General features: G+C 45.2%; 1 protein-coding gene across 1 annotated transcript in view; it reads left to right on the top strand.

The window, feature by feature from the left end:
• The first annotated feature begins 633 nt into the window (after positions 1 to 633).
• Znf331 (zinc finger protein 331) overlaps positions 634 to 10622 on the top strand; it is a 34839-nt gene continuing 24850 nt past the window's right edge. The window contains exons 1-2 of the mRNA XM_050129797.1: positions 634 to 1074; positions 2936 to 3025. The gene's annotated coding sequence lies outside the window, so the exon portion shown is untranslated. The remainder of the gene's footprint in view (positions 1075 to 2935; positions 3026 to 10622) is intronic.

The following is a 10622-nucleotide window of genomic DNA, read 5'->3' as shown; positions in this document are numbered from 1 at the left end:
CCAGAGTGGTGGTGAGAGCACCAGCTTCTGGTTTTGAGTTTATGTCTGTCTCTTTGTATTTTTTGTTTTTTTTATGTCGGCTTCTCTGCAGAACTTGAAGTTGTGTTTCGTGTTAATCCCGACGTCCCTCGCTCAGAAGAACGACAGTTGCCGTGCTGGCGCGGCAAAGGAGTGCAGAAGGCCAAGGCCCACCAGAGCTGTGGTCGCCACACTCGATCTGGCCAGAGATCCCTTCAAATATAATATAACTAATATGATACAATATCACTGAATAAACAAAACAGTTAAACGCCGTAACAAAATATTTTATTAATGATCTTCCAACTGCGCATGCCCACAATGTGAACACCATTTCCCAGAGGCATCCGGGCAGTGTCAGGCCAATTTGCGTGCTGGGCGAGAATTGGTGTGGCCGTAATAAAGAGTTGAAAATATATGTGGTCAGAGTGCATTGTATACAACTATAAAATTCTCAAAGAATAAAGAAAATGCTTAAAAGAATAATAGGCTCATTTACAGCCCCACCAACCCAAGCACTACGAACTATATGTCCCAGAGGTCTGTGCGTAGTGCACACCATGCAAAGTTGCATTCTGGGAGGCGCAATTTTTAAAGAGGTTCTGTCCGGTCGCCATCAGGGTTCAGCTTATGGCATGCTTCTGGGGCTGGTGCAAAGAATAGGAGAGAAAAGTGGTCTCTGGATAGAAAATTGTATTCTCCCCAGATTAAATCTGGATGGTCTTCTGCAGAGACTCTAGGTAAAGGAGAAGATCTTGAAAGACAAAAACCAAGCAAGATGTAATCCTGGAGAGATGGAATACTTGAGTCTCTAACTCAAAAAAAGAAGAAGAAAAGGAAGTAAGGAGATATACAGAGAGAGACAGAGACAGAGAAGAAATGGAAGGAACGAGAAAATGGACTGGACGGGAGCAGCCTGGAGGGCTGAATCACAAACTGAATGATGAGACCCTACCGCATCCCAGGATGGACGTCTGTGCTGTGAATATCTGGTACACTCTCGCCTGTGGCTGTGTCTTGTTGCCTGATGAGAGCTCTCTCTGTGGAAAGATTGAGGTGAGGCTGTGGGAATATCTTTATAGTGAGCAACCATAAAGAGCAAGCACGTGTACTCTGGTGTGTCTCCTTAACTAGGAATTACTCTGTACCATGTCAACAGGTGTCAGCAGGTTGAGTTGGCTTAAGTGAATGCAGGTGAGAGTTAGTCCTGTTATCTTTTACTCCTCTTTTTAAACAACTTTTTTTCCTAAGAGTCTTATATGGGTAGAAACATTGCAATGATAGCCCAGAAAGCTCTTGCCTCCCCGCTCCCCCAAGTTTCTGTTAATAAGACAAGCAGAAGGCACTTATTATAATCCAGCCTTTTTTCCCCTTGAGATATAGATTTTTCTCCACTACCCTCCCTTCTTCTACTCTCCCCTTTAACCCTCTCCCATTGCCCCATGCTCCCCCAATTTACTCAAGAGATCTTGTCATTTTCTATTTCCCATGTAGATTAGATTCATTTGTGTCTCTCTTAGGGTCCTCATTGTTGTCCAGGTTCTCTGGGATTGTAATTGTGGGCTGGTTTTTCTTTGCTTTATGTCTAAAAGCCACTCATGAGTGAGTACATGTAATATTTGTCTTTCTGAGTCTGGGTTACCTCATTCAACATGATGTTTTCTAGATACGTCCATTTGCCCGCAAATTTCAAGATGTCATTATTTTTTTTCGGCTGTATAAAACTCCATTGCATAATCTTTATCCATTCTTCAGCTGAGGGACATTTAGGTTGTTTACAGGTTCTGGCTATGACAAACAATGCTGCTATGAACATAGTTGAGCACATGTCCTTGTGGCACAATTGAGCGTCCTTTGGGTATACACCCAAATGTGGTATTGCTGGGTCTTGAGGTAGGTGGTTTCCCAGTTTTCTCAGCAATCACCATACTGATATCCAAAAGGGCTGTATCAGTTTGCACTCCCACAAGCAATAGCGCAGTGTTCCCTTTACCCCACAACCTCTCCAGCATAAATTGTTTTCAGTGTTTTTGATTTTAGTCATTCTTACAGGTGGAAGATGGAATCTCAGAGTTGTTTTGATTTGCATTTCTCTGATGACTAAGGATGTTGAACATTTCCTTAAATGTCTTTCAGCCATTTTAGAGTCCTCTGTTGAGGGTTCTCTGGTTAGGACTATACCCCATTTTTTATTCGATAATTTGTTCTTTTGGTGTCGAATTTCTTGAGTTCTTTGTATATTTTGGAGATCAGTCCTTTCTCTGTCTAATGTCAGGTTTGTGAAGATCTTTTCCCATTCTGTAGGCTGTCGTTTTTTTCTTGTTGACCGTGTCCTTTGCTTTACAGAAGCTTCTCAGTTTCCGAAGGTCCCATTTAATAATTGTTTCTCTCAGTGTCTATGCTACTGGGGTTCTATTTAGGAAGTGATCTCCTGTGCCAATGTGTTTAAGTGTACTTTCCACTTTCTCTTCTAAGGGGTTCAGTGTGGTTGAATAAGCCAATCTTTTCAATAATATATTTGTTCCTTTACAATTTAACAAATAGTGATAATATTCGCCCCATTGTCTTCTTATCCCCTCCTTTCCTACAAGTCCCCTCAGCTATTTTCCTATCTTCTTTTGTTTGGTTTCGTGGCACTTTGTGGGGGAGGCACTCGCTACATACAATTATGGTTGCGAGCATGGAAAGGGGGTCGTTGCCTCTGCGAGGGCAATTTAGCACTGGCTAGGGAATATGACAGGAACTGAGTGATACTGATCCTGTCTTAATGTACGTTTAAAATTCATGAGCTGAAGTTATAGTTCTGAGAGTAGAAAGCACTTTCATGCACCACACTTGTGCACATAATGCACACAGAAAGCTCACCACTTACCGTGACTTTCCACAGAGTTCATCTATCATTGCCTCTCTCTTCCAGGACACCATGGACCACTGTGCTGTCACGGCCCTTCCATCCCTCCTGACTAGGATGCTGACTTCGTTTTCAATCGTCTCCACACTTTCTGAGGTGAAGGGTTTTGTTGGCTGCTCCTCTGCAGGAATTTTTCTGCTATTTCTCACGAATTCACTGGGATGATAGGGACGAGGGAGGAATTACCTACGCTGCCATATTTATCACAACACTATTGCAAAGTCCTCCTTGACTACTTGATAGCAATTTGAAGGACAGCCTGGGATACAGGAGACCCTTCCCTCAAAAAAAAAAGCTACAGAGAAACCCTGTCTCGAAAAAAAAATAATAATTACAGAATGTATCATGTTACTGTTCTCTACAGTGACAGCTAGCATACTAATTTGTACCGTGCAGTTTAACTATCCTTTTGTTTTTGTTTTTCAAGACAACATTTCTCAGTGTAGCCTTAGCTGTCCTCGAACTCACTCTGTAGACCAGGCTGGCCTCGAACAAACAAAATCCACCTGCCTCTGCCTCCAGAGTGCTAATATAAAGGCATGCACCACCACCACCCGGCTTAACGTTCCCATTTTTAAAAGGTCACAAGAGAAAATTATACTATGTATATTATTACCTGTACATTTATATTAAAGTGAAGCAAAAATACCTTGAAATAGAAGCAATCCACTTGCCTGGCTTGGTGATCCATGCCTTTAACCCCAGCACTTGGGAGGCAAGGCAGGTGGCTCTCTGAGAATCCAAGGCCTTTGTGGTCTACGAAGACAGTTCCAGGACAGCCAGGACTGTTACACAGAGAAACACTGTCTCAAAAGAAAGGAGGGAGGGAGGGAACTACGGAGGGAAGGACGGAGGGACAGAGACACAGAAGGGGGAATAAATAAACCATGGTCCATGGTTTAGAGAGAAAGCCTAGTGTTCTCCTGAGTAGAGAATCATGGAGAGCCTTAAAACCTAGTCAGACACTCCAATGTGAGGCTGAAGATGCCCCCTATAATTCTGGCAACCAGGAGACTGAGGCAGGAAGATTGAAATAAGGCTGAGCTTAGTAGTGTGCACTTTTAATCCCAGCACTGGGGAAGGAAACAGATGAATTTTGTGAGTCTAAGGCTATCCTGGTCTACAGAGTGAGTTCCAGGACAGCCAGGGCTACACAGACAAACCTGTCTGGGGGAAAAAAATCTCTGTTGAGGCTGGGGATTAGAAAGATCTGTTAAAAGTCTTGCTGCTTTTGACTAGAACACAGGCTTGAGTCCCATTACCATAAACGCTCAAATCTGCCCATAACTTCAGTCCCAAACATGTTCAGGTACACATACATAGATGCCAGCAAAACACCCACAAAAAGTTGATATCAAAGCCCTAATTATCAAAATAAAATAAATAAAAGGAATCCCGTACACCACCACACCTACCACCCCCTACCTCCCCCATCCCTCACCACCCCAACTTCCCCCACACCCATCCCCCCTACATCCTCTATCCTCACCACCCCAACTTCTCCCACCTTACCCCACCCCCATCGCCATTATTAGACCCAAGCACCTCTTTGTTAGGTTGCACTCTTGAACTTGTTTCCGTGAATTGCATGCTGGGAATTACACCCGGGTTTCCAAGGATACACGCTAGCTTTTCCTAGAAGGTAGAGAGCAAACTGAAAAGAATATTTTCACATGCTGTAATGCCTGGTTACAGTGTTTGTGCATGCGCAGCACATTTTCTGGTTGAACATCCACAGAGGTTTATGGTGTAGCCGCCAACTTTAGAGATGAATTTATCTGGGTTCAGTGCTGAGCACGTGCGTTGTATAGGCTCTGCGCATGTGTCGTACATGCAGTGCGCATGCGTTGTATAGGCTCTGCGCATGCGTTGTACAGGCACAGTGCGTGGGTTTACATTCACTGCGCATGCACAGATCTGTCCCCACCGCAAACCTGATCCGTAATTATGACTCTTTTCTTTTACTGTCACGCTGAATAAGCATAGCTATTATTGGCTAGACCAGTGCTCAGAAGTTTGAAGTGGGTCTCACTGGGATAAGCCAAAATGTTAAGGTTGCACTCTTAGAAACTCTGCAAGGTGTCTTACCTCCTACCTTGCCAACTTCTAGAAGTTCAGTGATTTCAAGGCCAGCCAGGTCTACAAGAGGTCGTTTCAGGACAGGCTCCAAAGCTACAGAGAAACCCTGTCTCAAGAAACAAAAAAAGAAAGAAAGAATGTGTTCATTTTTTTTTATTTTATGATGTTGGTGTTTTGCCTGTAAAACATCTGTGTGAGGGCATCAGATGCCCTGGAACTGGAGTCACAGACAGCCCATGTGTTGCCATGTGGGTGCTGGGCATTGAACCAGGGTCCTCTAGAAGAGCAGTCAACGCTCTTAACCAATGAGCCATCTCTCCAGCCCCCAGATATGAAGATATGAACATTATTATTAAAAGTTTTTGTTATATGTATTTAGTTCAGTGTGTGTGTGTGTGTGTGTGTGTGTGTGTGTGTGTGTGTGTTGGCACAGGCATGGTGCACATGTGGAGGACAGAGGGCAACTTGTAGGACTCAAGTCACTGTTCCACCGTACGAGTCTCAAGGATGGAAGTCAGGTAGCCAGGCTTGGCAGCAAGTACCACTGAACCATGCAGCCAGACCTCAAATATGGACATTTTTTGAGTCACTCATCCTGTCTACCTCAGTCCCATACATTCAGACTCTCCTTTGTGGTTTTAGGGTCCCAGCTGTCATATAATCTGTCCCTCCTTTACTAATCTGGTTTTTTTTTTTATAATTAAAAATGCCTTTGAGGTTTAAATTCCTTAGTGAGAAAAATACAAATCTGTGACCAATAGAAAAAAAAACTGAGGACTCTAAGCAACTTATAAAGAATATCAGGCAAGGTCTGCTAGTACAACCCTACCATCACTACCCAGCAAGTTCCCATCTCTGAAATCAGACAGAACACACTATTGAAGCTCTTGCTAATGTTCTCCCAATGTAACATCTTCCCAGAGGAATTCACAAAACTAGATTCTTGACGCAGAGGTACATTTCCGGCTCTCTAATTTCCTCGTGCTCCTTGGGGGGGGGGGAGGTTAGGAAGAATCTTTATCACCATAAATTTCTACACTGGTGTATTCAGAAATACTTACAACGCATGTAGCCCAGCCTCCACGACTTCACTCTTGCAGTTGAGTCACTGGAATCTTTCTGGAATAAGTACCCCCCACACCTAGAGTGAAAGAGATGAAATGTTACCCATGGACCAAAGCCTGGTAGACCCAGACAAGTGCCTAAAAGGACCTCGTCTCGGGCTCAGTTTGCATTATCATCTTACTCCTGCCCCCCAGGCTAATTTACGTGACAGGTTTAGAGAGACTGAGTGGGGACTGCGTGAATGCATGTCCGCTGAAACAGACAGTGTATCAGAAGGCAGAGTAGGAGCTAAGCATTGTCTCCAGTCTGAGGTGGTGAGATGATCAATTTCAGAGGCTGGTCTAGTTTGGCTTTCACGGTCCGCTCCTGGCTGAGGGCCACACCCACAGCTTGATACCTGCAACTTTAAGCACTTTTTGTGTGCCATACTCTCGGAGGTGCCCAGAGTCCTTTGGGAGCAATGGAGAAGGATAGTCAGCCACGATCTCAAAGGGGAGTAACAACATATATACATGTATAACAAAATCTAAACTGGAAGTACAAGTGGCAGAATTTTTGGTCGAGTAGATGGCTGTTTCTTGGCAGTTTGGCCAATGTCATCTTAAAAGTCCTATTGAGATTTGAACACATTTTAAGTTAATTCTCTGTGAGGGTAGGAAAGGCTTCTACCCAGCTGGGGGAGGGAGGGAGTGCACACCACAACTAGCAAATTATCAGTCCCCTCTCCTGGGTGGAATGTCAATAAAGTCCACTTTTAGATGTTTAAATGGGGAGGAAGGACTCCTGAGTTTGTCAACATGTGGGCCTTGGGTCCCTGCTTGGTTTGTTCTGGGCACACTGCAGACATGCTTTGCTAGCTTGCTGGGTCAGTGTTGGCAACCACCAAATTTCTTTGCAACAGTTCCTTCCGGGCAGTTTTTCCAGATGCGTTGTTCCATAAGCTTTGCCAAACTAGTCTGGGAACGGTCTTCTCAGAAATGACTGTTTTCCTTTCTGTGTTCATCAACTCCTGCTTTACAATAAACCTCTTCATCAGTTGTTCTTTTTCCTCTGGTTTCTATGAGGAGAGCTCTGGGAGCATGCAGAGCGTAAGCTTACCTTGGAGGGGTAGGAAGGGAGGGGACTGCAGGACTGTGTCTGCACTGAGGGCAGCATGTTTGGCTGTCTAATCTGCTAATTGGTCTTCCACTCACTCTACCTTGACTCTCTGTGTGATCCTGGCAGTGCACCACAGCCACAGCTGGGGGCCCAGATAGCTTCTAGGACCTATAGGATTTGGTCTTGGTTTTTAACTTCTTTCTCCCATGAGGTCTCCTGATATAAGGGGCTACTCCTACTGTTGTAAGCTTCAGCTCCCATCCATAAAAGGTTCTATATCAGAATCGGGGAGCAGCTCATCCTTTAAGTCTGACTGTATAGAAAAAGTCTCCTTTATAATTTCTCTGAAATCATGGAAGTACTCTCCCTCTTCAGGGAAGTGTCTGGTTGGTTTTAGGGCCTGGTACCATAGCTGTAATCTTGGACGAGGGGAGTGCCTGGCATTTCCCTCAATGGCACATCAAAAAGAGGATCTTCCCAGTCAACCAGCTGGCCAAAAATCTTGTGAGCATCCCCATGTAGTTGTTGAGTCTGGCAGAGATGGCTGGCCTGCTTAGGTTGGTGATCATTGTGTCCAGATAGATGCCACTGGAAAGGCAGGAGAAAGTGGTCTTTCTACTGCCTTGGAGCCTTGTGGTGCTGGCAGTTGGAGCTGGTAAGGAGGTGGCATCACAGGCAAAATTTCACCCTCTGAGGAAGCTGATAGGGGTGTTGCTTTGATGTCTTCAAGCTTAAAAATCTTTGCAGCCATTGTGGTCTGGGCTGGTAGTGAAGCCATAGCAGAGGGTCTCAGGGAAAGAAACACCATGGGACATGGTCTTAGTGACCAGGTAGTCCCATACAGATCCCTCCAACTCTATTAATCAGATCCAAATCCAGAGTACCTTCAGGGGGCCAGAGCCAACATCAACAGAAGGCCAATCAATTTCACAGAGTCTTTAGTTTGAAGAATTTTATCTTTTTCCCATAGTCAGCAGTAAATCCTCTCTTAAAATTGTTTAGAGTTTGTTGGACTGTGTAGGTCTCGCACTGGGACTGTAGAGACCCCGTGATGATAAGAGTTCCCCAACCAAGGGTTTGGGAGATTATATGTGCCTAGCCCTATGTGGTAAGTAGGGTGGGGTGGTGAGGACGAGCTTCTCTCTCAAACAGGGGTCCCTCTGGCCAACTCCCTCGCAGCAACCTAAGAGGTCGTACCTAGGGTCACATGGATGTCCCCTTGCTTATTCACCTCTATTCAGGTGAAATGACCTTAACGGAACTGCAGGTTGGCATTCAATGTGATCCCGTAGCCACTTGGCCGTAGGACCATTACAAGCATTCACACATTCGTTCAGTAGTTATACATTCCCATTTTAAAGCCCTAGTCCATTGTTCTGGGAACCAATCTACCGTTCCCTTGGCGACTAATGCCACTTTGGTATCTCATTGAAACTTTAGATACAGTTTTCCACAGGGTGATCAAACCTGTGCTGGCTCCTGTCACCTACCTCTCTAAGGATCCTTACCAGGACATCCAGCCTAGTTCCATCTTCCACTCCAGTCCTGAATCTCACAGTCCCCTTGTCCACTGGACAGGAGCCCAGGAGTCCTGTCGGGGGCTCACATGTCCCAGATTCAGAGATCTTCAATGGGCAGAGAGGCTGGGAAGTGGCAGCACCCACACCAATGAGAGCGGAAGAGAGGAGATGTCACTGGCACACCTGTAACATGAGGGGGTCGGCTTGTTTGGGTTTCTGTCCCACCCGGCACCCCACAGCCAGCAAGCCCCAAAGAAAATCATGCAGAGATCTCCATAAGTTATAAAAACTGATTGGTCCATTAGCTCAAGCTACTTATTAGCTCTTGTAGCTTATATTAACCCATAATTCTTTTTTTAGATGGACTAAAAGGTTTATTGAATGACTCACTGCAGCTTCCATGACAACATTTTTCTTTTCCTTCTTTCTTTTTTCTTTTCTTTTTTTTTTTTGGTTGATGTTGTTTCTCTTTTTTCTTTTTTTGTTTTGTTTTGTTTTTAATTTATTTATTTATTTATTTATTTCTGTCTCTTCCCCACCGCCATTTCCCATTTCCCTCACTCTCCCCCAATCAAGTCCCCCTCCCTCATCAGCCCAAAGAGCAATCAGGGTTCTCTGCCCTGTGGGAAGTCCAAGGACCACCCACCTCCATCCAGGTCTAGTAAGGTGAGCATCCAAACTGCCTAGGCTCCCACGAAACCACTAGGTGCAGTAGGATCAAAAACCCATTGCCATTGTTCTTGAGTTCTCAGTAGTCCTTATTGTCCGCTATGTTCAGCGAGTCCAGTTTTATCCCAGGCTTTTTCAGACCCAGGCCAGCTGGCCTTGGTGAGTTCCCGATAGAACATCCCCATTGTCTCAGTGTGTGGGTGCCCCCCTCGCGGTCCTGAGTTCCTTGCTCGTGCTCTCTCTCCTTGTGCTCCTGATTTGGACCTTGAGATTTCAGACCAGTGCTCCAATGTAACCCATAATTCTTATCTATGTTAGCCACGTGGCTTGGTACCTTTCTCAGCCGGGGCAGATTATATCTTGCTTCTCAGTGGTCTGGGCAGGAATGGGGGAAGAAATTCCTTCTTCCCAGAATCCTCCTGTTCTCCCTGCCCTGCCTTTACTTCCTGTCTGGTTTTCCCACCTATGCTTCCTGCCTGGCCAATCAGCGTTTATTTAAAACATGATTGACAGAATACAGACAATTCTCCCGACCACCAAAGCCAGGATGTCTCCTGAAAGGCTCCGATCCCAGATCCAGTCTGCATTCTCCTTTTATACTCAAAACCACAAGGGTGGGGCGGCCAAGCAAGAGAGATTTTATAGAAGCAAAAGAGGCAGTCCCCAGGTGGTTAAGGGCAATGGCCCTTGTTTCAGGTATCTCTCCAGGTCATTCTGTTCCTGGTAGCAGGTGAAGTCGTGCTTGGCAAATAGGTGGTCCAAGCAGTGCGTTAAGTAAATCGCTAAATAAGTCAGTGTCTGACAACTGTTGTTTTCTACCTTATTTTACTTCAATGCACACTCGTCTGGAGGGCCCCAGTGCCCACACATTTAGCTGTAACACTCAAGGTGGCATGGCTGGCAGCGACTCTGAGCCTATGGACTAGTGGGGGATCTCTTTGGAGATACTAGGTACATTGTCTTTTGAATGGCTGTGGGTGCTGTACTATATGTTCTTGAACAAAGCTTCTACTCTGTGACCACCAACCTCAGAGCAATGGTGCCTGGCAGGACATGGAAATAATAATCCTGTCATTTAATGCCACGGGGTGTTGCTCAGTGAGTGGTATCGCACGTGTTTAGTGTGCGTGGTTGCTTCGTCCCTACTACAAAAGGAAAGAAGGACTTTTTCTTGGTTGGATCATTAGAGGTGGGAAGATCAATCCTACATCTAAATCTTTTGAGTGGGAAGGTGAATCTTAAACCCAGACCACACCTTCTGC

The sequence above is a fragment of the Alexandromys fortis genome, unplaced genomic scaffold (assembly GCF_014885135.2).
Source record: "Alexandromys fortis isolate MF-2015 unplaced genomic scaffold, M_Fortis_MF-2015_v1.1 scaffold_282, whole genome shotgun sequence".
NCBI classification, from domain to species: Eukaryota; Metazoa; Chordata; class Mammalia; order Rodentia; family Cricetidae; genus Alexandromys; species Alexandromys fortis.
The sequence above is the reverse complement of the archived record's forward strand: the minus strand, read 5'-3'. Positions and strand labels throughout refer to the sequence as shown.